The sequence below is a fragment of the Bos javanicus genome, chromosome 12 (assembly GCF_032452875.1).
Source record: "Bos javanicus breed banteng chromosome 12, ARS-OSU_banteng_1.0, whole genome shotgun sequence".
NCBI lineage: Eukaryota > Metazoa > Chordata > Mammalia > Artiodactyla > Bovidae > Bos > Bos javanicus.
This window is the reverse complement of record NC_083879.1, coordinates 81077803-81104949: the sequence shown is the minus strand read 5'-3', so window position 1 is coordinate 81104949 and position 27147 is coordinate 81077803. Positions and strand designations below refer to the sequence as shown.

At 38.1% G+C, this 27147-nt stretch overlaps 2 long non-coding RNA genes across 3 annotated transcripts; one reads left to right on the top strand and one right to left on the bottom strand.

Annotated features, from left to right (window-relative positions):
- Positions 1–713: 713 nt before the first annotated feature.
- LOC133258589 (uncharacterized) lies at positions 714–12626 on the top strand. Of its 2 annotated transcripts, XR_009740087.1 has the most exons (5): positions 714–3723; positions 3941–4001; positions 4311–4390; positions 10818–11025; positions 12044–12626. It is a non-coding gene; the product is annotated as an uncharacterized LOC133258589 (long non-coding RNA). The 2 variants fall into 2 exon arrangements; XR_009740086.1 differs by having other exon boundaries at positions 714–4001.
- A 4990-nt stretch (positions 12627–17616) lies between these two features.
- On the bottom strand, positions 17617–26744 carry LOC133258104 (uncharacterized). Its single transcript, XR_009739819.1, has 2 exons — positions 26480–26744; positions 17617–18476 (listed from the first exon to the last, which is right to left on the bottom strand). It is a non-coding gene; the product is annotated as an uncharacterized LOC133258104 (long non-coding RNA).
- Positions 26745–27147: the final 403 nt, after the last annotated feature.

Below are 27147 nucleotides of genomic sequence, written 5' to 3'. Positions count from 1 at the left end.
ATTTTCAGTTCACTCTATTCTTATCTGCATCTCTAAAATGTAATCTCAGATTATGTTCCTTCTACTTCAGGAAAACACCTCAGGGTTCCCCTCTAGTATGCATCTGCTAGAGGTAAATTCTCTCATTTCTCCTTGGTCCAAACTAAGTTTTTCCTTCCTTCATAGAAGACACTTTGTTGAGTACGGAATCCTAAGTTGGGAGCTACTTAATCCCTTTCAGCTGTGCGTCTCCAGTCTGACTGTTCTGTTGTGCAATGTGTTCTAAGGCTTATTTTGTGTTTTTGCAGGTCGTCTCTCTTTGCCTTGGCTGCTGGTCGTATCCTCTCTCTCTGCTGTTCCTTCCTCCCCCCTTTCCTCTCTCTACAGTTCTGTTATGTTTCTCAGTACAAATTTCCCATTTTTAAAAAATGTAATCAGTGCCAGGGTTCAGAGGCCTTCCTGAATCCGTGAATCAATATTCATTTATTTTTGAAAACTCTCATCCATTAATTGTCCAAAGCTTGCAGCTACTTCACATTCTATCTTTCGTTCTTCTGGGGCTACAGAAAATTCCCTGTTAGCTTTTCTCATTGTATCTGTGTATCTTACTGTCTCCTTTCAATATGCATCAATTTTAACTGCTACCTTCTGGTTATTTTCCTTGTAGCTATTTTCCAGGCCATAGAACCTATTGAGCTACTTATCCTATCCCTTTGGTTCTAAATTATGGCCGTGTTGATTGTTTTTATAAATTTTCTATAATTTTGGTTTAAGATTCTTTTAAAGTATTGGGCACTTATAAAAAGCCTACTGTTTCATTATTATTTTGATACATTAGAAAAGAGATGCAAATTGGTCTCCATATGTCCTTCCCTAAAATTCCCCTTAATAGTAACAGTTCATGTCATTGCAGAGCATTTATCAAAAATAAGAAATTAATCTTGGTATTATACTATTAACTAAAGCAACACATTGATTCATATTTCACCGTTTTTTCTACCTATGTTCCTTTTCTGTTCCAGGATCCAATCTGAGAACCTGCAGTATATTTAGTTTTTATGTCTCCTGAATCTCCTCACGTCTGTGACAGCCACTCAGTCTTGCTGTGTTTCCCACGTCCTTGACTCTGTTGGTGAATGTGGATATGCTCTTTTGTAGAATATCCTTCAGTGTGGGTTTTCTCACGGTCACTTTGGAGCTGTGTATTATTGCAAAGGATGCTGAAGGCCATTTTCCTCCCTTTTCACTCTGAGCCTTGTCCAAACACTGTCAGTTGCTTTGGGGTCCTCTTTCCCCCATGAAGGTTGACCAGGTGCCCTGCAGCCAGAAGTGCCAGGGATGACACTGATCACGGTCTGGAGGCTGGAGAGCACAAGTTGAGTGGGGAGGTGGTCTGATGGGTCCACAAGAGAGGACAGCAGGCCCTTGTTCCTCCCTTGACTCCAGGGTTTAATTTGACTGTGTTCAGTGAACATCCAGGTCCAGAGGTCCCTTTCTCTGAGACCTTGTGATGCCTCCATTGTTCTGCCCTGAAGTCTTTGGTGCTGCTTTTCACCTATATGCCCACTCCTCATCAGACCAGACATGTGGAATTCAACAGAGACCTCAATTATGGCTCCTGCCTTTTCCCCAGTTTCTCTAAGGTCCTCAGCATGGTGGACCTGGATCCCAAAGATAATCAGCTTTTTTCCCTTAAATCAGCTGAAGTTGAGTAGAGGGCAGCAAGACACTCCGGACATGAATGGAAAGAGAGGCTCCAGGTCTGTAAGATCCTACATTTATTTTCAGTTTTGTGCAACCACATGCTGCTCTGAACAACATTCTGATGTTTGATTTTTTTTTGGTTGACCATGAATCCAAAGACAAAGTCCTCTCTACTGAGACTGGTCATTTCACATGTGGGGGTTCTTTGACTCAGGAGCCCCAGACACACTGTCTTTCAGAGGAGGGGGTCTTAGGAATTGCCGATCCTTTGTTAGGAAAGTCTCCATTGTACTTGGAGGAAGTGAGCAGTAACCAAGTCACCGATTTAGTGGCTTGTTCTGATGTTGCCTTTTCCAACTCAGCATCACGTACAGGCTGACCAGTGAGCAGCTCCTACTTCTGGTCCCTTCACCAGGTGCTCAGGCCAAGTATTAGCTACCAGATTCCAGGGTATATTCTCTTATCCCCAAATCAAGACCCATTGACTCTTTCTCCCTTCTTGTCCAGAAACCCATGCCTCTTTCAGCCTCCTATTCCCATCACCAAAAATATCAGAATCTCTGACTTGAATTTGCCTTAGTTACAAATGGATATAATACATTCCTCTGATACTCTTTTCAGAATGCTGGGAGAAGACCGGGAGGACTTTATTACTCCTGGCACTGGAAACATCAAGAGTATAAAGTGTTTGATCCCCTTACCCTGCACCTCAACCCACGTGGAGAGCCCAAGTGGTGGCCAGAACATACTGATGGTTGCTTTACTAAGGAGGATCGATGAGTTTGGGGAAGGGATTTTGTTTGTTTGTTTAATTTTGTTTGTTTTTTCCTTGTGTGTGCTGAGTCTTCATTCTTGCATGGGCATTTCTCTAGTTGCTAAGCAAGGAGACTATACAGTGCTTGAGCTTCTCCTGTTGCAGAGCACAGGCTCTAGAGTGCATGGACTTCAGTAGCTGTAGCTCCTGGGCTTTAGAGAGTGGGCTCAATAGTTGTGGCACTAGATCTTAGCTGCTCCGTGGCATGGGGGATTCTCCCAGACCAGGCAATCGAACGCTCCTGCATTGGCATGTGGATTCTTTACCACTAAGCCACCAGGGAAGCCCAGAAGCATTGTTTTATAGCAAGCAGTAAGCAAACTTGCTTTTTGCCCTGGAGGGAGACATCACATTATCCTTCAGGCTTGCCCTCTGCAAACACAGTCCTGAGCAACATGCCAGATAAAGAGTGGCCAGAGACTTACATCACTCCCAACAGCTTTACAGGGAAGCATGGATTGAAGGGACGATGATGCAAAGGAATAAACTGCTTTCTTTTTGTTGATCCCACTCAATTTTAAAGCTAAACTTATCTAAAAATTATATGCATATACAACTCTACTATTCTCTTAAGTATATTGCAAAATAGTAAATTGAACCAAATCTTTTAAAATAATAAGAAAAAATAAATATAAGAACACTATCTAACTGTCCTTTCTGTAAAGTGCTGAACCATTATCCTTTTTTGTGATATGCCTTGTTGCTTCAATTCTTAATGCACAACTAGAGGATTTTTAAAATTCTCTTGTGTGTGTGTCTCTGTGTGTTTAATATACTTCCCTGGTGTGTAATGTATTTTTCCTTGCTTCCCTGTTGGCTCAGATGGTAAAGTCTGCCTTCAATGTGGGAGACCCAGGTTCGAACCCTGGGTCAGGAAGATTCCCTGGAGAAGAGAATGGCAACCCACTCCAGTATTCTTGCCTGAAGAGTTCCATGGACAGAGGAGCCTGGTGGGCTACAGTCCAGGGGGTAGCAAAGAGTCGGACATGACTGAGTGACTAACAATACTGTATCTCCTCATCATATATTTGTTGAAGAATTACTGTGGTAGAAACATCCCACAGCCATCGGCGACACTTAATTTATCTGGTCTGCGTCTAAGCGTGGTCAGACTCCAGCGGAGCCCCTCAGTCTCAGCTAGTCACTAGACGTGGATGGACCACTTATAACCCGTTCATCTGTCCCAAAGCAACGGTCAGAAGTCCAAATTTGCTTTTACACCAAAGGTGGTCCAAGTTCTATTATATTTTTTCTCGTTGGTGAATGTGTACAATTTGTTCTAATGTTTCCGCTCAATTCTTTCTTGTCATAAAAGCAAAGTTGTTTGGAATATCAGGCAAAACAGACGAAGAGTTGGATTTCAGTCAAACCCCTCACGTTATTGAGGCAAAACAGCAATACATCACTTCCTCTTGTCACCTTCTATTATTTCCTCGATTACAGGAATACCCAACCACAGAAATGCAAAGTCACCAGTCAAATATGCAAGCCTGAACCATGGCATGTAAGTTCCCCGGCAGATAGATATAATAACAGCAGCTATAATAAATCACAAGGTTTGCTTTAAAGATCTCCACTTAGAAGTTGGTCTACGTTCTGGATCCATCAGTTTGCACGTGGTTGGGCCTGATCTATAGATGTCTCATGTGCATTTAATGTTTCTTAATCTATCACTTTATAGAAAATGAGTAGGTTAATTTATCAGTAATGTTATCGTCAGTATAAAATTTTTAGAAAGTGAATAGAACTTTCATCTATACAATATAGATCATATTTTTTTATTTCTCTCCCCCTACCCCCCAAAAAACTGAAGGTTTGAATACTTTAGCTGCTTTAATAACCCACAGAGACTCAAAGGTTATGGAAGAGAAAAGATAACTAAACCAAGAAGAGGTAAGTGAAAGTTTCACTGATTACATGGCTTAAGCTGAAATACTAGTTGAGGAAGGAGGTGAAGTTGGTAAGAAAGGAATTCAGAACCAAAACATCTACTCAGGAAATGTTTGTACCTGAGAGGTTAGGAGGCTTTAGAAATGAGTCTGTGAAAATACGTGTAATACCAAACTGGAATCACTTTAAAATTAGGCTGGTCATCTATCCAAAAGGACAACTTAAGAAGTGGGGAAAAAAGCCCAGCTTTTCTGAATAGATTAAGAGACCTGAAGGTCTGTTCTATTTTTACCTTAGAGGATTTCATGATCTAGTCTCTCCAAATGGCATGCTGCATGCTAACTTCTTTCAGTCATGTCCCACTCTTTGTGATCCCATGGACTGTAGCCCACCAGGCTCCTCTGTCTATGGGATTCTCCAGGCAAGAACACTGGAGTGGGCTGCAATGCCCTCCTCCAGGGGATCTTCCTGAATCAGGGATCCAACCCGCTTCTCCAGCACTGCAGGCAGATTCTTGAGCCACTAGGGAAGCCCCTTCTAATGATAAGCCTATTACAACAACAGCAACTGACACGGAACACTGCCTTGCATTAAATTACCTGTACAACTTCAGGTGAGAATAAAAGACATATGCAGTGTATAAGCAGCAGTCTGTGCAGATGTTAACTAGGAAAAATGTACAAAACTTTTAAAAAGCAAAAATATGTTATTATGAGAAAGGCAAAATTTTAGGAGTCTATTTTGAAATGACATTTCATCAACACTGGATCAACTTATTGTTCTAGATCTGTTTTTAACTAGCTATGTGAATTCAGATTTTAAATCTACATCTTGGAAAAATTGGATTTACTTACCACTGTGATCCTTCACGTCTAATAGAAAATAGTCTGTGACTCAAATTACAATGTATAGTGTTGTGATAAGAAAAACATTGCTATTTTTTAACAAACATTGATGTCATCATTTTTTTTTTTAATCTGTGAAAGTTGTAGTTGGAAAATTACAATCACAATACTGCATTGGAACATCTAAAGAGGATTTTATTTCCTCATTAAAAGGAATTCATTGGGAAAGAAGACGTTTCTCCAACTGCAGTGCTGAAAATTCCTCAGTACTTCCACCAAACATTTCCGAATGCTTTGTATTTGTTAACTTTTCTCCATATTAGAGGAATAATGTTCACTCTCTAAGCTGTTGGTCCAAAATGTATTCCCAAACTCTCTCTATATTAGCACAATCAACTTCTTTTCTAAAACATACGTGACCTAAGTTTGAAGATGGCTTTTCAGATACAGTGTCAAAGTCACAACCTATGAAAGATATATTTGATACGCTGAATTTTAATAAAATTAAACATTTCTGCTCTGCACAAGATACTGTCAAGAGAATTAAAAAAGTCACAGACTAGAAGAAAGTGTTTGCCAGAGACAATCTGATAAAGGACTATACTCCAAAATATACAAATAATTCTTCAAACTTAATAATAAGAAAATAACCAGGTAAGAAAAATGGTCAATGACCTTAACCTTAACACACATCTCAAAAGAGAAGAGACACAGATGGCTATCAAGCCTATGAAATTATAGTCCTCCTCATCTCTCAACAGTGGGAGGCAAATTAAAACAACAAAATCCAGAAAAATGGAAAACACAAAATGTTGATGAGGATGTGGAACAATAGGAGTTCTTACACATCATTGACAGAAACTCCACATGGTAAGCCACTTCAGAAGATAATTTGACAGTTTCTTACAAAACTAATCATGCTCTTACCCTCCTGTCCAACAATCACGTTTTTAGTGTTTACCCAAAAGAGATCAAAACATGGCCACATAAAAGACTTACATGTGGATATTACAGTAGCTTTATGCATAATAACAAAAACTTGGAAGCAACCAAGATGTCACAAGGATTCATGGTTAATAGTATACCAAAAAAGATGAAATCTATTAAATTTTGACCAAGTTAAATTGGCATGGATGTTCATACAGCCAAAACTATCCCCCTATATTATTGCAATCAGTGATGACAAATTCACCATACACATCTTTACATGTTTACCCAAAAGAGATCAAAACATGGCCACACAAAAAACTTGCACATGGATGCTACAGTAGCTTTATGCATAATAACAAAAACTTGGAAGCAACCAAGATGTCACAAGGATTCATGGTTAATAGTATACCAAAAAAGGTGAAATCTATTAAATTTTGACCAAGTTAAATTGGCATGGATGTTCATACAGCCAAAACTATCCCCCTATATTATTGCAATCATTGATGACAAATTCACCATACACATCTTTACATGTTTTAGCTATACAATGTAAATCAACTTTAAATATTTATCTTTTTGTGTTTGATGTCATTACTTATAAAATGTCTGTGGGATGCAGATTTAGCATCAAGGGTCTATGTTACAGGGAATAAAAAAATTAACATCAGGCTTCCATTGAGGACTTAAATACTTTTCAGAGTCTCTTTGTTCATCATAAAACTGCAGTGTTTCCAGTGTGTTTCTGCTAAAGAAGAAATTACTGTGAGTGCTTCAATTAAAATTGTATTGATATACAAAATACCCCCAGCTGCTTAACAGGAAGTTACTGTTAATTATGCTATTGTGCTTCCCACTTAAGGCAGAAATAAATCCAATATATGTTCATATTTGTGCTGACTTTTTCCATACATTTATTCAAACAAAATGACACCCTTAGAGGCTCTTTCTTATTAGTATAAAAGTGTTATTTGCTTTTTAGATTTCTGAAATTAAAGCAATTTATTATATCACAAGGCCAAAAAGTATTTGCCACCATTGGCAGCTTTGAAAGAGAGTATAAAAATGTGTAGGCTTCAGGAACTCAGCAATTTTAATTCTCACTTCAGCTACCTGGCAGGGTTCCCTCAAAGCCGAGCCTAGCTCTTCAGCAATGATGTGCCTGGCTGAGTTTTCTATCCTTAGGTTTGTTTTCATTTTTAAATAAATGTTCAGAAAGTCTATCATGGATGAATATAAACAAAGGTCATTTTCTTCTGCTTACCGAAATAACTCTGAAGTCATCAGACATTAATACAATATTTAAACAATTTTTTACCTTATTTGATACCATATGATTTCTTTTGAAAATACTTGAATGTCCTCATTCTGTATGTCTTGGAAAGCTGCAGCCACCCATTATACACTATATGGTTCTAATCCAGATCTGATTCTTTGGGGAAAAAAAAAATTATGTAAGGTACTTTTCAATGAAATTAATACTTGATTTATGAACTATGTACTTTGCTATTTTTGATGGATTTTAAGAAGAAAGACTATCTTCTATGTAAAATTCATTTTGATCTTGGTGATTCAAACTGATACTTTCTAATTCAGTGGTAATTAATGAAAGAGAGTTTAAAGTTTAGTTTTTATTTTTAAGAAACTTATGACATGAAGTATTGTTTACAGAAATGTTTTCAAGCAAGTGCCCTGTGCTATAGAGACAATATTACAGAAAAAAATAAAATGGCCCTCAACAGCTCTGCTTATGCTGATGGAGGTAAAAACCTCTATAGCCCTTAAAACAACTGTGCTAATTGGTCCTTTGCAACAAAGACAGTGTCCAGAGATGGATCAGGGCACAGTGACCCTGAAAGATTATCAAAGACTCTCTTCATGTGCTTCCACCCACCTGGTTTCTGACTCAGAAGTCTTAAACTAAGATAACTCATTTCCTTTCTTTTGAATAAGAAGACTAAAATAAAATCCCCTGTACCTATTAGGTTGTACACAAGTAATTTTAACACTGGGAGGGTATGAAAGTTTACACCTTCTGAATATTTATACATAAAATTTGAGAACAAGTTTAATAGGATCAAAATTGTGGCAAAGAGACTCTTTGGACTACTCAATGGACTCAATTGGTTTTGAATATACCACAGGGAATTCAGAGTTCCTAGTCTCTGAATTTGTTGCTAGCCTACAGAGTTCACAACTTTATTATACATTTAAAGAAACTAAATCAAGACAGATTAACCAAAACGTTGTATTCTAATGACTATTACAGAGAAAACTAACACTGAAGTCCTATGCTTTCCATTAAAGTCATTTCTTTAAATTGAGAGCTGAAGAGTCAATATTTTTAGTGTCATGATTCGTTTGCCAATTTTGTGGCAGTACATTTGAATATACTAAAATACATTTTAAAATTACTTTTAATTATGTGTATTCATTATTTTATAAGAGCAGTCTCCAATTTATGGATTTCAGTTCAGCTCAGTTCAGTCACTCAGTGGTGTCCTACTCTTTGCGACCCCATGGACTGCAGCATGCCAGGCCTCCCTGTCCATCACCAACTCCCGGAGTTTACTCAAGCTCATGTCCATTGAGTTGGATTTATGGATTCATAAGTTTATGGATTTATACCCCAGTAAGGGCTTCCCCGGTGGCTCAGATGGTAAGGCGTCTGCCTATAATGAGGGAGACCAGAGTTTGATCCCTGGGTGGGAAAGATCTCCTGGAGAAGGAAATGGCAACCCACTCCAGTATTCTTGCCTGGAAAATCCCATGGATGGAGAATCCTCGTGGGCTACAGACCATGGGGTCTCAAAGAGTCAGACACGACTGAATGACTTCACTTTCACTTTCAAAAAGAAACTAAGAATTTTATCAATAGTAATAATATTTTCAGCACCATTTTTGCTGTAGTTTATGATCATAGAATCAAGCATTTTGGATTTAATAAAAGTAAGTCAACTTGAGAAATTAACTTGTGTTTACTTACAGGAGAAATAGAAAAATTAATTTTAAATGAGTTAATTATCAAATATGTTTAGGTCTCCCCATTGTTTTCAGCATAATCATTTATTTCACCATCAAAATTTTTCCTGTATTTTGAAAATTATATAATTTGCACTGTTTCTAACATTATTGTAAAAATAGCAGAACAAAATCCATTTTGCTTCGGAATTTCTATCTAGATCACACTGCTTTCAGCTGGAGAACTAGCAATCAATTCCAAGCACAATTTTTCAAATGGAAGCCCTGGCAAAGAGTTCCTAATTCTTTATTATATACAGGAGCTTTACTCTGTACATGAACTAGGTTTTATATTTGTGTATTTAAAAACTTACTTTCATAAAAGTTATTTTATTCAGAATTATCTGACCTTTTGAGTACCTGCTATAAACCTTTATATCATCTTATGTGTTCCTTTACAATATTTCTCTTTCATAAGAGAACAACTCTGACTCTGAACTAGATTATGCCTGAGAACTCACTTCCCAACAAGCATTAGCTACATAGGCATTTTTTGCTCTTTCTTTCCAATATTTGTTTCCAAATTCCCTGATTGGGATATACTTATAAATAAAGAAATGCATATTCTTATCATTATATTGTTACTTAAGATCATTGTTTGCCATTTGTTTTAAGAGTATGAAACAATTTTTCAGTGTAAGTGTTTAAGTTTTACTGCGTTGCATTGACATCGTTTACATAACCCTTTGTGATGCTTGTAGTACATATCATTTGTAGAGTTTTCTTCTCTTTTTTTTAAGAAAATGTCAAGGAGGAAAAAAAGAACAAAAATAAAACATAAATAAGGAGAAATGAAATAGACAAATTAAATAAACAAATTTAATTAAATAAATTAAATAAATATAAAATCCAATATACTAGAGGAAAAGACTCTGATGCTGGGAAAGATTGAAGGCGGGAGGAGAAGGGGATGACAGAGAATGAGATGGTTGGATGGCATGATTGACTCAATGGACATAAGTTTGAGTAAACTCGGGGAGTTGGTGATGCACAGGGAGGCCTGGCATGCTGCAGTCCATGAGGTCACAAAAAGTCGGACATGACTGAGAGAGTGAACTGAACTGAAAGGACATATATTCCTTAATTTCCATCTTTCTGATAGAGCCCTTTTGTTGTTTTGTCCAGTCACTAAATCATGTCCAAATATTTACAACCCCATGGACTGCAGCACACCAGGCTCTTCTGTCCTTCACTGTCTCCCGGAGTTTGCTCAAATTCATGTCATTGAGTTAGTGATGCCATCTAACCATCTCATGTTCAGTCACCTATTTCCACTTTTGCCCTCAATCTTTCCCAGCATCAGGATCTTTTCTAGTGAGTCAGTTCTTCACATCAGGTGGCTGAAGTATTGAAGTTTCAGCTCCAACATCAGTCCTTCCAGTGAGTATTTAGAGTTGATTTCCTTTAGGATGGGGCTTCCCTGGTGGTTCAGCGGTTAAAACATCTGCCTGCAATGCAGGAGACCTGGGTTTGAATCCCTGGGTCGGGAAGATCCCCTGGAGAAGGAAATGGCAACCCACTCCAGTGTTCTTGCTTGGAGAATCCCATGGACAGAGGAGCCTGGTGGGCTACAGTCCATGGCGTCGCAAAGAGTCGGACATGACTGAATAACTTCACTTTCTTTCACTTTCCTTTAGGATGGACTGATTTTGATCTCCTTGCTGTTCAAGGGACTCTCAAGAGTCTTCTCCAGCACCGCAATTGGAAAGCACCAATTCTTCAGCCCTCAGCCTTCTTTATGGTTCAATTCTCACATCTGTACATGACTACTGGAAAAACCATAGCTTTGACTCTATGGATATTTGTTGGCAAAGTGATGTCTCTGCCTTTTATTATGCTGTCTAGGTTTGTCATAGAGCCTTTTTAAAAATCGTTTAAAAGATTTTAACTTTATGGAAATCATTGATTTTCCCAGTCAATATTGGACTAGAAGTGGCTTATTTTTAAGGCAAAAGATTGTTTGTGATACTCTGTGGAGTTCATATTTTAGATTTTTTGTATAATTCTTCCCTTAGTTTTAATTTTATATGTATGCACAAATGGGAAATAGGTTTTCTTCCCCCTTTATATTGGTACGAAAAATGACACTAATTAAAGGCATTGGTTATGAAAAATTTACATTACATGTGCTTTGCACAGGATTTTAGCTCAAATAACCAATTTAGACACAATTTCAATTTTAAAGCCTGATTCTTCTCAGGCATCCTTAAAATTCAGTCCAGGTGGGAAGAAGAAGAAAAAAAGAAATTTTGGCAAACTTGTCTCTTGAGTCATTTTGTAATAAACATCTTGTTGAGCTCAGCTCAGAGAAACAAAACACATGCTATCCAGCAGAAGATTGACCAGAAAACCTTAAATATCCTGTCTATACTAAGCAGATTGGGAAAGGAGAATGAGTCCTTACCTTTAGAAACAATTTCTGAATTTATGTGTTTCCTTGTCTCAATATTAGCACGTTTCAAATGTCTCAGTGGTCAAAGCTTCAATTCTGAAAGGTCTGTGAAAGCAGAGACTGAAATCCGAGGTGTGATTGGGGACACCACCTTCCAAGAGAAATGTGGCAGAAAAATGCAAATATCTATGCTGTACAGGGAGTGGAGCTAAATGGCAGTTTAAAAAAATTATCCTCAAATGTTATCTCTACAGTAGATCCTGACTCAATATGTTAGTTAATTGAATGAATTACAGAAGGTTAGTGAGTGACTGTTCAGTGATGACCAGGAGATAATGATGAGAATTAACTGGAGAAAGAAAGAAAAAAGGGAAGAATCTATTTTGTTAAACAAGATATTAAAATACAAGGTGAAACCTCTAAATCTGAGTCTTTTCAAAACCTCTGCTATTCTGTTTCATTGGATTACAGTATCATCTGTTGGAGGTGAACGGATAAAGAAGATGTGGTACATATATACAACGGAATACTGCTCAGTCATAAAAAAGAATGGAATAATGCCATTTGCACCAAATGACTGGACCTAGTGATTACCATATTCAGTGAATTCCGCAGGGCCTAATGCCCTCCCCCAAGTGGAGGATGAACAATGATGTTGATCCTGTTGACTTTAATCAACTAAACCTTGGACTCTATTGATCTTTGCCCCAATTCTACACTGAATTTTCCTCTGCTTAAGCCCCTTCATGAATATGCATGCACCCTGAGCTCAAAACTTCCCCAATTCTGCTGTTTGGAAAGACACTGCTTTGGGAAGGATCTCCGGTGTTCTCCTTACTTGCTGCAAGCAATAATAAATATTCCCTCCTCCTAAAAATGATACATAAATGAAACTGAGGTTATCTCAGATTAAAGCCCAGCCCCCACCAATTTCCATGGGTTTTAACAAAATAATTATGAATATTGTATAATGAAAGTCTCAAGAAAATAAAAACCCTTGTCTTTGATTTAGCTATACACAGCAGTTAGCATCAAGTAATAAAGAGCATAACAGGCATAATGTGTTTGTCTTATATAAACACAGAAGAGACACACACTTTTCGAAGAAGTCACAAGGTTTTAATGTATTTATTTAATATATTTAATGTATTATTTAATTCCCTTATTCAGTCAAATTTGAAACAGAGTCAAAGTACAGTTGACTCATGAACAAGACAGTTTTAACTGGGCAGGTCCACATATACACGGATTTCCTTTTTTCAATCATAAATACTGTAGAATCACATAAACCATGGTTGGTTGAATCTATGTATTTTGAACCATGGATATAGTAAGTGTGCACGCTAGCTCAGTTATGTCTGACTCTTTTGCGACCCCATGGCCTGTAGCCCCCAGGCTTCTCTGTCCATGGGATTTTCCAGGCAAGAATACTAGAATGGGTTGCCATATCCTTCTCCAGGGGATCTTCCCAACCCAGGGATAGAACCCGTGGATTCATTTCTGCTGAGCTACTGGGGAAGCCCCTGAGATAGAGAAACCATCTGTTAAACCTGGATTTTTCCACTGCTGAGAGACCTGGTGTCCTAGCCCTTCCTGTTGTTCAAGGGTTAACACAGTACTAATGCCTTTGTTTTATTAGTTTTGCTTATTTTTATTTCTTTATCTTTTTAATCGGTAGACTATTTTCTTTTATTGGCCACAGCTATGTAGCATGCAAGATCTTAATTCCCCAACCTGGGATCAGACTTGTGCCCCTGCATTGGGGGCTTGGAATCTTAACCACTGGGCCACCAGGGAAGCCCTTAGTGTTGCTTATTTTTAACATTTGTGCCGCTAAGTGAAAAAATTTGTCAGGGTTTTTCACTACATAATTCTGCAGAGTATAATGAGTAGGTGAAAACAAATATGACTAAATTAATTGATCTTATGTAAGATAATCAGATTTATATCTTATTATTACCATAAATTTTTACTAATTGGAGAATTGAAGTTTGATCTATATTTTTCATTAAAACCTTTTTTTTTTTTTTTAAACTTAAACTACCTGTTCTTGGTGACTTCTAGTAAGAGATGAAGACCAGAGGCAAGAGAGTTAAATAAAATGATTGTTATCATTCATGGCATCAGATAGACTTTAAAAAATCCCTAAGCCTTAAACACGTCTACTCTGGGAGATGTTGAGTGAAGCACAGAAGTGCCATGTATTGTGAATAAGTATAGACACCGACATTAGGCTGGCATGAGGGTCAGCGCTGCCTGGCTTCTTGTTTGTGTGATCTTCATTTGAATGGACTTTCCTGTACTAGCATCATACTCTGGAACGCAGGGAGACTGTGAATTGGCCTTATATTTCCAGAAAGGTCTGATGAATCTGAGGTTGATGGGGTTCGGGAAATACTGACAAGGAAAGAGCTTGAGACACTTGGGACTCCACTACTTCCTACAAGGTATACTTTCTCAGATGGCAACATTTGTATTAAGATGTCTGATGTGTGACCTGAATTTTAAACAACCTCATGGACACTAAGGAGCCTGGACGTAAATCCATAGGCGTATATATTACAGTGATTTCAAACTCATGAAGATTTATCTGATGATTGATTATTTAAAATAAAAATACATATTTATGTGCCTAAACATTGTTATTTTACTTCTTTCATCTTTGTTAGAAACTGATGAGAAAAGAAGGACTTCCCAGGTGGCACTAGTGGTAAAGAAACTGCTTGCCAATGCAGAAGACATAAAGGACACGTGTTCAATCCCTGGATCGGGAAGATCCCCTGGAGGAGGGCATGGAAACCCACTCCAGTATCCTTGCTTGGAGAATCCCATGGACAGAGGAGCCCAGTGGGCTACAGTCCATAGCATCCCACAGAGTCAGACACAACTGAAGCGACTTAGCATGATAAGAAAGATGATTTTTGAAAAAGACATGATTTTTGCAAAAGACAAAAATATTTCTTTTCAGTTGAATAAAATATTGGTATTTTATAATGTCAGTGTAAAAAATTCCACAAACATTATTACTACTGTATAAAGGTTATAAATACGGTATAAATGAGAATGCCATGTGGCAGCCTGGATGGGAGGGGAGTTTGGAGGGGAAGGGATACATGTACATGTGTGACTGAGTCCTTTTGCTTCCCACCTGAAGCTATCACAACATGGCTAATCAGCTAATTAGCTAATAATCCAATACAAAATAAGAAGCTTTTTAAAAATGTCCTATAAAACAAAAGGTTTATAACTGTGGTAAAAAGAAAGAATATAATCCAATCTCTATTTTAGGTTTAATAAATTCAAGTTTTATTAGAATGTGTTTCTGATTGTGGACCTGCACAACCTGAGTAGCACATACACACAAACATAATTATATTTTCTTGTTAGCCTCCAGGCCTGAACCTCTGGGTTGAACTAGTGGGTTTGTTTGATGTTTTCATTTCTTTAAGATTATTATAAAATTATTCTTTATGGATTTTTTTTCTTTGAACAGTATATTATTTTTATAAACAGATCAATAATAACCTATGCTGGAGTGGGAAATTCCATTTATTTTCATGTTAAGAAAAGAGGGAGATAGTTTGAGGAGATGTTGACCTGGAAAAATCTCCAGAATTGACCTGTTACAGTAAAAAAAAAAAAGGGGGGAAGGGGAAAAACCCAACTCAGAAAGGTAGCCAAATTCAAGTCTCTTTTCCAGCTGCTGGCTGCTCCCAATATCTCATTCTCTGCACACTGTCACCACCATTGCTGACATGGCCCAACCTCCAAATCCTGAGTAGTTTATCTATTCATCTATGTGCTTGTTCATCCCCCATTCTCTGTATTTTACAGTCATAGTCTAGTCTTGAGATCAGTTATTAAGTTTCTAAAAGGAAGGCTCTGAAAATGATTACTAATTTGTTCAAAATTAATTTTTTCTGAATTTTATTTAATATGAAAACAAATTCCAGAAGAAACAATTGAAACACTTCTCATGGTATGAAATCACTCTGTGCTTCCCATTTTCAAATGGGCCTGAGCCTTTTCCCTAACATCCATTCCCACAACTTCCTGAAATGTATTTTTGAAAAGAAAACAAAGCAAACAAACAAAAAAGACTTCTTTGTAAAACGTGTTTTCTTGGCTATCCTAACTGCTGAGATCATAGCATCATTTCTGGCACCTTCGTCATTGCTACATTTCCCTAGGCTCAATGTCTATTGCCTATAATCTGTTTTGCTAAGTTCTGCCTCTTTGAGTTGATCATGTTTCTATAAAGTGGGACTCATTTTGTCCTAAGTACTATTCAAAGCACCTGAGAAAGTATTAGGGCAATCCAGGGTGAAGAATAATTCATGTAGGGAAGGCATTGAATAATATTCAAAACTTGGTTTGCAATCACTTAGCTGGGAACAGATAATATTAGATGTAAAATAGTGTATGTTTTAAAAGTATATATGACTGCAAAATTATGTATAGATGAACAAATAATGCCATAAGGTGCCCCGTGCTATATTAGTGTATATATCCATTATGCATTCTCAGTGAATATTATGGCTAATTTCTGTGTCTCTTTCGGGTATATTTGAAGAACCCATTAGTTAAAGGAAAAGAGAACTGTCAAGATTAGGTGTCTTCGCAAGAACGTGTTCTAGGATTTTGAACGTGCCCTGTCTTCCCTTCTTATCATTAGCCGCCCTTTGTTCGGGTCTGTGTGACATTTCTTTTCTAGGGACTGCACAAAAGGAGCACAGTCCCTGCAAGCACATCATCTGTTTGAAGGACATCCAGGGAGGGACAGCCAATTGTGCAGTCGCCAGACACGGGCTCCAGTCCCAGGGGAAGTGAAGGAGGGAGATGGACATTTGTGCAAGAGCCAAAGTGCCAAGCATGCCGGTTATTTAACTAGGAGCTTCCACGCGCTGCCATGGTGAAGGTGCTGCGAACCAGTGTTCTAAAGATACATGTTTCCTTGTTATGTTTCTTCCTCCTCAAAAATAAGCAAATGTCATCATATTTTCAAGCAGCAAAAATATACCCCTAATGACTCTATTTTTCAAACTAGGTGTATAATTACTACATCCAAACTTCCAGCAAAGCTCCATTCTAATAACAAGGGAAAACTTTTCAAACATGGAGAATAATCACTATAGCCAAGAATCTCTGTAGGTGTGCAGCTATTGAGAACTCAATGTGACTGATTCATTCACTTGTCTAAAACAATGGACATTCCTGTTGGCTAAGAGTGTCTATCAAAATCAGCCTTTAGTTAGTGGAAAATTCATGGGAGAAAAACCCATGAATAGCAGCAAACAAAGTAAGGAAAGGGAGAAGGCAGAAGCTTCAGGGCAAAATAGAAATCTGAAAACATTGACTATCATTGAACACTAATTGTTATACACATGGATAGCTTCTGTTGGAATTGAAGTGTCACAAGCCATGAAGAGCATAATCTGAAGAGCTTGACTCTTATCATATTAATTATAGAGGCAAACAGCCTTGCTCTTCTCAGACATTAGATCATAGATTTCAACTCCATCTAGAAATTAACTAGTATTCATGAAGATACTGATATATAGGATTTAGTGCATTTGTATAAAAGAAGGGGAAATGAAAAACAGATTTTGGATATATATATAGGCTTCCCTGGTGGCTTAGATGGTAAAGAATGTGCCTGAAATTCAGGAGACTCAGTTTCGATCCCTGGGTCAGGAAGATCCAATATTCATGTATATAATGAAATTAGCATCTTTAAAGAACAGATGACTAAAAGTTCAAGATTTGAGCATATGTAAATTTGATATATCTAGAACCCCATTTCTTGGAAGTTCTAGATAAACATCTTAGTCATTTAATGATGTTTTTCACCTGCAAGTTTCTGCTCTTTTTTGCTAACTGCTACGTTATTTTTTTTCTCAAAGTACATTTTATCAGACACTTTTAGCTGTTTTAGAAATAAGAAACTTGCCAAAGGAACGCTAGCCTAAAAGAAAGATGGATTTCTTTAAAATGTAGTCAAAGGAAACAAACAAAAAACACTAGATTACCATGTCAACCCCAAGTCATATAAACTTGATTTTTAATGACAATGAAGATTTCATTTTGCTTGTTAGATAGTCCAAGGGCACCTTGGTTTTTAGACACCTTCATTTTGGTCATCCTGGCACGGTACATAGACGTGGCATCAACTAAAGTAGAAAGATTGATACAGTCTTAGAATATCCTGTCTTCATATCTGAAGGGAAGTATCTCAGTGTGTGTGTGTGTGTGTGTGTGTGTGTTTCTCTTTGTAACATAATTATGGTAATACTTTATTAGAAAGAGCTGTGCTACAGAACTTGGACTATTTCTTTCCTTTGAGTAAGCTTCTTGATGAAATGATGCAGATACGAAAGGCAATAGTGCATAGTCGTGGCCTGCCACAGCAAAGTATAAATCAGAAGTGATCACTAGTTGGGCTCAATTTCTGAGAAGTTCATTTTCTTCTAACTGTTACAAACTGACAAGCAGAACCATTTGCCTTCAAGCTTTCTGACAGATCCCATTGAGACCAGCAAAACGGCAGCTAGAAAGCTAAATGGACGCCTTCAGCCAGTTCCGGCCTTTCTCCCGCTATTCAAGATTGCATTACCAGGGACTTCTGTCTGCAGATGGCTTTGACACTCCCATGCTCACGCAGGTAGCCTGGGTTATCTCTCACAAGGATGATTTTTACAAGACTACTAAAGGACTCTGTAGTTTGGAGTGTCCAGAGGTGAGTCACAGGGAACAGAACAGCTTTGGACAGTATCTTCATCCCAGCAGGGAATGACCACAGCCAGGTTGTAGAGCGGGTCCATCTGCTGTGTGGGAGGGCGGGTAAGATTTCTTAACAGCAAGGTCACTGTAATACAATGTTTTTGGTAAGAAAGATGGAGTTGGCCTTGAGGAAAAGGAAAATGGTTTTATAAAAACACGACACCATACATTGACCAAAAACCACTACAATATTGTAAAGAAATTAGCCTGCAATTAAAATAAATACTTTAAAAAAAAAAAGAAAAAATACTTAGTTAAAAAAAAAAACAACCCACAATGCCAAAAGGTGCATCCTTTCATGGAATACCTTCCTATTGTAATAATTATAGTAATTATCCCATAAAATACCCTCACTTACTTTTTTTTTTTTTCATATTTAGCCCTAATGTTTGTGGTTTTCTACCACGGTTAGCGGAGAAGGCAATGGCAACCCTCTCCAGTACTCTTGCCTGGAAAATCCCATGGATGGAGGAGCCTGGTAGGCTGCAGTCCATGGGGTTGGGAAGAGTCAGACGACTGAGTGACTTCACTTTCACTTTTCACTTTCATGCATTGGAGAAGGAAATGGCAACCCACTCCAGTGTTCTTGCCTGGAGAATCTCAGGGACCGCCGAGCCTGGTGGGCTGCCGTCTATGGAGTCACACAGAGTCGGACACGACTGAAGCGACTTAGCAACAGCAGCAACCATGGTTAGAGGGGAAAGCAAACTTTAAATTTGGAGTAACATAATGGGCTTGCTGAAATGGAATACTCCGAAATATAGTAGATAGCAGAGAATGGCTTGCAGGCAAGAAACAATGATGTGAAATCAAAGGAAATGAACAGAGGTAAAGCTCGTGAACTGGATGGCATCTTGACAGTGATTGGCTTTTGCTTGGTGGGAGGTGCTAAGCTACAAGGCGCTGTGCAGCAGGCTCATGGTTCTAAGTAGATGGAATCCCTTGATGGGTTTCTACCCTTCTGTTCAGGCTTTAGACAGCACAGTTGAGTTGGTACCATGATCTTACATGGAAAGTGGTTTCAGACAACTAATTAGGCAAAAAAAGAAGTTGAGGTTCATGTATTTGTATTAAGACCGATTTCCCTTTTCCTCCTTCATGTGGCAGGAATAAAAGACTGAGAGAGGAGAACTTGAGCAGAGATGGCCAGAATAACCACCTTACCAGGGTTCAATGGAAACCACTAATTTTGATCTGAGGTTTTGGTTTCTTAAGAGATGAATTCAACCAAACAAACCCTGTGTGTTTGAGATCACAGGAATAATTTATTAATCAAAAAAACAAAACAAGACAAAACAAAAAAACCCAAAACAAAATATTGGTTTTCATGGAGATCTTAGTAAAATATAATCCTATAATAAATCCCACACAGATTTTCTGTACAAAATTTACCTTCATTGAGGCAAGTATCTTAGATGCTCTCCATTTAACCAAATACATCTCAATTAAATGCAAAGCTGTATTTGTGTGTTGGTCACTCAGTGGTGTCTGACTATGACCCTGTGAACAGTAGCCTGCGATTCTTCTCTGTCCTTGGAATTTCCCAGGCAATAATACTGGAGTTGGTTGCCATTTCCTTCTCCAGAGCATCTTCCCAACCCAGGGATTGAAGCCAGGTCTCCTGAATTGCAGTCAGATTCTTTACCATCTGAGCCACCAGGGAAGCAAAATTATGTATGTGTATATAAAACCATCACACTTGGGCATTAAATTTTCTGTCTTCCGATTTATTTTTTCCATATTGTATAATTATAATAAGACATGGTAGAATTTCAAAACTTTAGCATTAAATGCATGTTATCTAAAAGTATTTTCAACATTCGTAAGCATTGAATAACTATTTTCTTACATTGCTGTTTAACTTTTGCATAGATAATTCTTACCCCTACATTAGATTTTACACATCTTGACAACTTTAATGCCTTTTCTACAGGTTTCAGTGAATTGGTACTCTAATTTTTATAGTCTTAAATTATATATACATTGTATTTTATTGGAAAACTTTAAAGGAATAGTTCTTTAAGTAAAAGACCATGTAGTTTTAGAGCATATTTGCTTTATTCTTAATAACATTGAATTAAAAAATATATAATTGTATGTACTCATGATTAAAATTAAATGATAATTAAATGTTATTCAATTGTGGAATAAACTTTGGGCGTTGTAAAATTTGTTTTAAAAGTACAGCCAATACCTCATTAAATTGGCTTACGGTATTGGTTACTTTTTGCTAGTTCCTTGTTCTTTTGCTTTTCCTCTGTCAGCAACTAAATTTCATGTAATTTGCTATTGAGAAAACCAAAGCACAATTCTAACTAGCATCCAACTATCCTTGACTATTTTTAATTATACAGTTTATGGTAAGAATTGTGAACTTCGAGAACCTCATATATTTTAAAAGTAAGAGACATGGATGAATATCTCTGCACATGTAATTCTTTCTGGTGAATACAAATAAAGCATCAGTTAAAAAAATTAGCTTGACAAATCACTTTAATATTTTTTATCTACATGCAATCATATTATATTAAATACTTTCTTAGCCTCATCTTCCCCAGCGTAAATAATTACCATCCTTCAACATTTTTAGCATCCTCTATTGCCATGATTCTGTCACTAGAAGTTTCTTTCCTGTGTAACATTAAATGTTGGAGACCAAATTTAATGAATGATTTTTACAATAGAGTGTAAACTGTGCATTATGTCCTTGGATTATATCACTAAAATAACAATGACTCCCTCTTATATCCATATATTATAATTGCACAATGATATTCTGTAACAGATAAGTGTTGATCCTTTAACTTCCCTGCTTCAGTTCACCATGACAAATACATTAATCTGTTCTGTTATTTCTCTCTTGTTCCCATACCTTCAGTTCAGTTCAGTTCAGTTCAGTCGTGTCTGACTCTTTGCAACCCCATGAACCTCAGCACACCAGGCCTCCCTGTCCATCACCAACTCCCAGAGTCCACCCAAACCCATGTCCATTTAGTCGGTGATGCGAACCAACCATCTCATCCTCTGCCATCCCCTCCTCCTGCCCTCAATCTTAGTGAAGGTAAGACAAAATAGCCATCACATAAAATATTATTTACATATATTTTCATGCAACCAAAAATAACTGGCATAGATTTTTAAAATAATATTTACTTCAAAATATCACTTTATTTAACATTAATAAGACATTTTTATTTTATAGATTTTATTTAACACTAATAAGAAGGTATCTATTAGTATTAGACACAGCATAAATTTAAATCAAGGCAAAAATTTTTGTATTATACTATTTCATGCATTGATAAATTTTAATGTTATTTAAATTAATTTTCATTTATTTAATATTTTGAAAACCACTTTCTTTTCAAAAATTTGAAATTTATTTCATCTTTTACTACTCTGAGAAAAATATAGAAAGTCTGAATCCACAATAGAGATATATTTATGTCTCATGGGGGCTTCCCAAGTGGCTCAGTGGTAAAGAATCTGCCTGCTGTGCAGTCCATGTAGATTCCATCCCTGGGTGAGGAAGATCCCCTGGAGAAGGAAACAGCAACCTACTCCAGTATACTTGCTTGGGAAATCAAAGGGACAGAGGAGCCTGATGGGTTACAGTCCATAGGGTCACGAAGAGCTGGATATGAATTAGCGACTTAATAGCAGCAGCAATGACTCATGACTGATTCTTTGCTTTTATGAAAGAAGGTTTTTCTTTTATGATAATTTTTCTGAAAAAGTTTTAATTTTACTTGAAAAGCATTGGCAAAACATTTAAGATGATAGCATGAACAGAAGTTTAAGAAAAAAACTCTTAAGACTTGCAATCAGAGACTCCCCTATTTTAAATATGAAACTTTAAGAATTTACATTATGTTTAAATTTAAATCTGCAAGAACCTTGGTCTTTATTTTACTTTTGTTGATGTTGAGAAGAGAAAATTACACACAGGAATCTGAGACTATGCCAGCAACAGAAAATGCTACAATATATAAAACTGAGTTTTGATATACAGCTTGAATTGTCTAATCCTACGACCCATAAGAAACTTACTGTAATTAAATAAACTGAAGATAAATTGAGTGAAAAATACATTAATTTTTTATGCTTCACATTTAAGTGTTATCATATGGAGACAGATTAAACAGCAAATTGTCTTTTAACATTGGAAAATGATAGTAATAAAAATTCTAATAATAATCACTCAAACCATAGGAAATTGCTGTTTCTACATGTGAACAGCACTGAATATTGGCAATTTTCTATGACTTAATTTGTGAAGAGACACTTTAGTGGTTAAATCAATACGTTCAGATGTCATCCAGCCTAGATTGAAATCTCAGCCTCATTTATGAGCTGCAAGATGAAGCTCTCTCTTCCTCAGTTCCCTTAACTTTAGAATGTGGATGAGTAATTCCTCAGCCATCCAGTCATTAAGACTCCATGCTCTCAGTGTTGAGGACCTGGGTTCAATCCCTGGTTGGGGAACTAAGATCCCACAAGCCGCAACACACTAGAAGATAACTTAATAAATAGAAAAAAAATTAAATAATGAAATATAGGTAACATTACCTATTGCATAGGATCATTATGAGAATTAAGAGCCTTATGAAATAAGGAAAAATGTAGAAGAATGTCTATTGTTTTAAACTAAATTAACAATATTGTGTGAATATCTTAAATTGAACTAATCAAGTTCTGTGAGTAATCAGGAAGGTTTTCAATATAATCTCCAAAAATGCCTTTATTAATAGGTTCTCAATAGGATCCTTTCCACATCTAACTAGCTTCTTTAATTCTTATTTTCCTGAAATCTCTGGAATGGAAATGTTCTTCTCTTGCGTGGAAGCTAAGTCGCTTCAGTCATGTTTGACTCTGTGACCCAATGAACTGTAGCCCGCCAGGCTCCTCTGTCCATGGGGTTTCCCAGGCAAGAGTACTGGAGCAGTTAGCCATTTCCTTCTCCAGGGATTCTTCCTGACCTAGGGATTGAATCTGTGTCTCTTATGGCTCCTGCCCTGGCATGTGGGATCTTTACCACTAGTGCTACTAGGGGAGACTTTTTTCTCTATTATTTACCCTCCTAATACTTGAAAAGATCCCCTGGAGAAGGAAATGGCTTCAGTATTCCAGTATTGTTGACTGGAGAACTCCATGGACAGAGGAGGGCTTGCAAGAGTCGGACACAACTTAGCGACCCAACCACCAATATTTGAAAAAAGTACTTTGCCTCAGTAGATTCCTTGCTTCTGAGAAGTAGTGTTGGTCAGTCCATAAGGTCAAACTAATTATTTAATTTTGTATGTATCCTTCCACACCTTTCATATGATGGGTTAGTGATTTCACTACGCTGAATTTTAGTTTCCCAATCTGTAAGAGATCCAACCAGTCCATTCTGAAGGAGATCAGCCCTGGGATTTCTTTGGAAGGAATGATGCTAAAGCTGAAACTCCAGTACTTTGGCCACCTCATGGGAAGAGTTGACTCATTGGAAAAGACTCTGATGCTGGGAGGGATTGGGGGCAAGAGGAGAAGGGGACGACAGAGGATGGGATGGCTGGATGGCATCACTGACTCGATGGACGTGAGTCTGAGTGAACTCCGGGAGTTGGTGATGGACAGGGAGGCCTGGCGTGCTGTGATTCATGGGGTCGCAAAGAGTCGGACAGACTGAGCGACTGATCTGATCTGATCTGAATCTGTAAATAACTATAGTGATATGTGAAAGCAGTATGCAAATATGATACAACATATCATGTGGATTCTGAAAATTTAAACTCGTCAAGTCAAAAGGGAAGAAGTTATAATGATGTGTCAATGGGGAAAAAAGGTGCAAATGTATACGTAAAAATTACACCCTTCTTAGGAACTGTTGCTGGTTTTAGGTGCTAAGTCGTGTCCGACACTTGGTGCATCCCATAGACTAGTGACCCCTCAGGCTCCTCTGACCATGGAATTTTCTAGGCAAGAATACTGGAATGGGTTGCCAATTTGTACTCTAGGAGATCTTTCTGACCCAGGGATCAAACCCGAGTCTCTTGCATCTCCTGCATTGGCGGGTGGATTTGCTAACGCAGAGCCACCAGGGAAGCCTTCTTAGAAATATATCTATTGGTGAAAGAATGCACTCCTGCAGTATGATATCTGCTTTTTTGATGTTTTCTAAACATATAACACTTACAGGCGTTGGGTTGTAATCCTTGCCTGAGGCCCTTATTTAAACAATTTATTCATCATCTCTGAAGGAGTGCTAAGGCATCTAAAAATAATCTCATAAAGGCTCTAGATTTGTTTCAGAAAGCCTTGGGATGTGGAGATATATTTCTGATGCCTCTCAACTAGGAACAACTCTTTCCCTTGAGAGAATTAAACAGCTCAGAGTGTCAAACTTTGATCTTAACTGCTCACAACATTCAGAAGGAACACCAAGGCAGCAATTTCCTCCCGTTTTCATTGGCAGTTGAGAGTCTCAATAGCAAAACATAGAAAACCCCAAACATAAAAGTGTTAAAGAAAGTATTCCCCAGGGTGTATTTTAATAATTATCTCATTTCACCCATTATATATATATATATATATACACACACACACACACACACAGATATATATATATATATATATATATAGAGAGAGAGAGAGAGAGAGAGAGAGAGAGAGAGGAGAGATAGAGAATGGAAAGACAAGAGTGCAGAATTCGGCCTCGTATTTTATGTCTATTGGTTAAAGTAGATGGCAATTAAAAATGTGATTTTTGTGTATTTTAACAGCCATGTATAAATTATTTCTAACTACGAAGTAAGGAACGGGACCACATTTTATGAAATCCATTTTAAGCTCAAGCAGTCCCAACAAATGAACAGTGCTCCCTAGACACATATTTCTTCTGTATAATTTTATCTCTGAGATGCAGATGCTGTTCTGAGGTCTCTGATATCGCAACAATATCCCCAGGAAACGTTCCCTCCTCCAGGTAACGGAGATAAGAATAATTTAGCCCCAGAGCCTGAAACTTCCAGGTCCACGCTGACTACCTCCCATTGTTGGAGTCTTCCTGTCTTCGCCTCTCGCCCTCTGCCTTCCTGCCTCTTCCGCCAGTCGCTGCTGCACTGACAATGTCGGTCCCCACGACTTGGTGGCATCAGCTCACACCTGCACCCAACGCTCCTCCTGTCCTCGCGCTCGCAGCCAGAGTCCCGTCGATTTATGAGCATGCACACATATGCAAGGCCAAGCTGAGGGTTCACATACATCCCCCATGTATGTTGCAACCCAAAGATTAGTATCAATCTATGAGAATCAAAGATTTCTTTGATTTGTCCAAACAGATTTCCACCCCGAGTGACCTGTTAAGTCACTTCATTCCTGTCCGACTCTTTGCGACCCTATGGACCAAATCCCACCAGGCTCCTTGGTCCATGGGATTCTCCAGGCAATAATATGGGAGTGGGTAGCCATTTCTTCCTCCAGGGGATCTTCCTGACCCAGGGATCAAACCTGCATCTCTTACCTCTCTTATTTCTTTGGTAAAAATATTTGTGCATCTATGAAGAAAGCTGAGTACCAAAGAATTGATGCCTTTGAACTGTGGTGTTGGAGGAGACTCTTGAGAGTCCCTTGGACTGCAAGGAGATCCAGCCAGTCCATTCTAAAGGTAATCAGTCCTGAATATTCATTGGAAGGACTGATGTTGAAGCTGAAACTCCAATATTTTGGCCACCTGATGTGAAAAACTAACTCTTTGAAAAGATCTTGATGCTAGGAAAGATTGAAGACAGGAGAAGAAGGGGATGGCAGAGGATGAGATGGTTGGATGGCATCACCAACTCAATGGACAAGAGTTTGAGTAAACTCCAGGAGTTGGTGATGGACAGGGAAGCCTGGCCTGCTGCATTCCATGGGGTCACAAAGAGTCTGACATGACTGAGCGACTGAACTGAACTGCAAGTGTTATATCATGCCTGCCATTTCTCTCTATGCTATATGTATTTTTAAAAGGAAGGAAAGGAGGCTGGGAGGGAGGGAGAGATGAGGAAAGATGAGAGGGAAGAGAGAGAAATTTGTTCTATTAGCTTTCTATCACTGGGTAAAAACAATTTCAAAGTTAGAAGCTCAAATTAAAAATAAAATTACCATCATCACACTTTCTGTGACTTAGGAATGGGACTGGGGTTGATCTGGGGTCTCAGTTCCGTGTTTCTCCAGACAGAAAACCTGTAAGCAAGATGCGGGCTGGCACTGGGATCTCATCTCTGGCTCAGGGTCCTCTCCCAAGCTGACTGAATTTAGCTGCTGGTGGTTTCAGAGCCGAGGTTCCATTCAGCTCATGAGTTCTCTATAGGGTATCCCTCTCAGCTCCTGGAGTCGTGGCAATGTGACCCTCTCAAAAGACAGCAGTATGCTTCTTCAAAGTCAGCAGGGCAACCTCACCACATAGGCTACCCTAGGGACTTCTGTGACATCATGTCATCACTGGAGTGGCTCTTGTTAAAAACAAGTAATTCAGAGGATGCTTGGCCCTCACAATCCCACCCGTGCTGAAGGGGAGCTTTTGTAGGGGAGGCAGAACTAGGCCTGGATTTCAGGGACCATCGTAGAAACCTGCCCTCATTCTGAGCACTTCCGGTATTCTTGGCTGGAGAATTCACAAACAGAGGAGGCTGGCAGGCTACAGTCCATGGGGTCGCAAAGAGTCGGACATGACTGAACGACTAACACTTCATTTAGAGAGACACATTGAATAGGAGGATAACAATAGAGCAATGCATGGCTGATGACCGAGCATAGGAGAGTAGTGATCA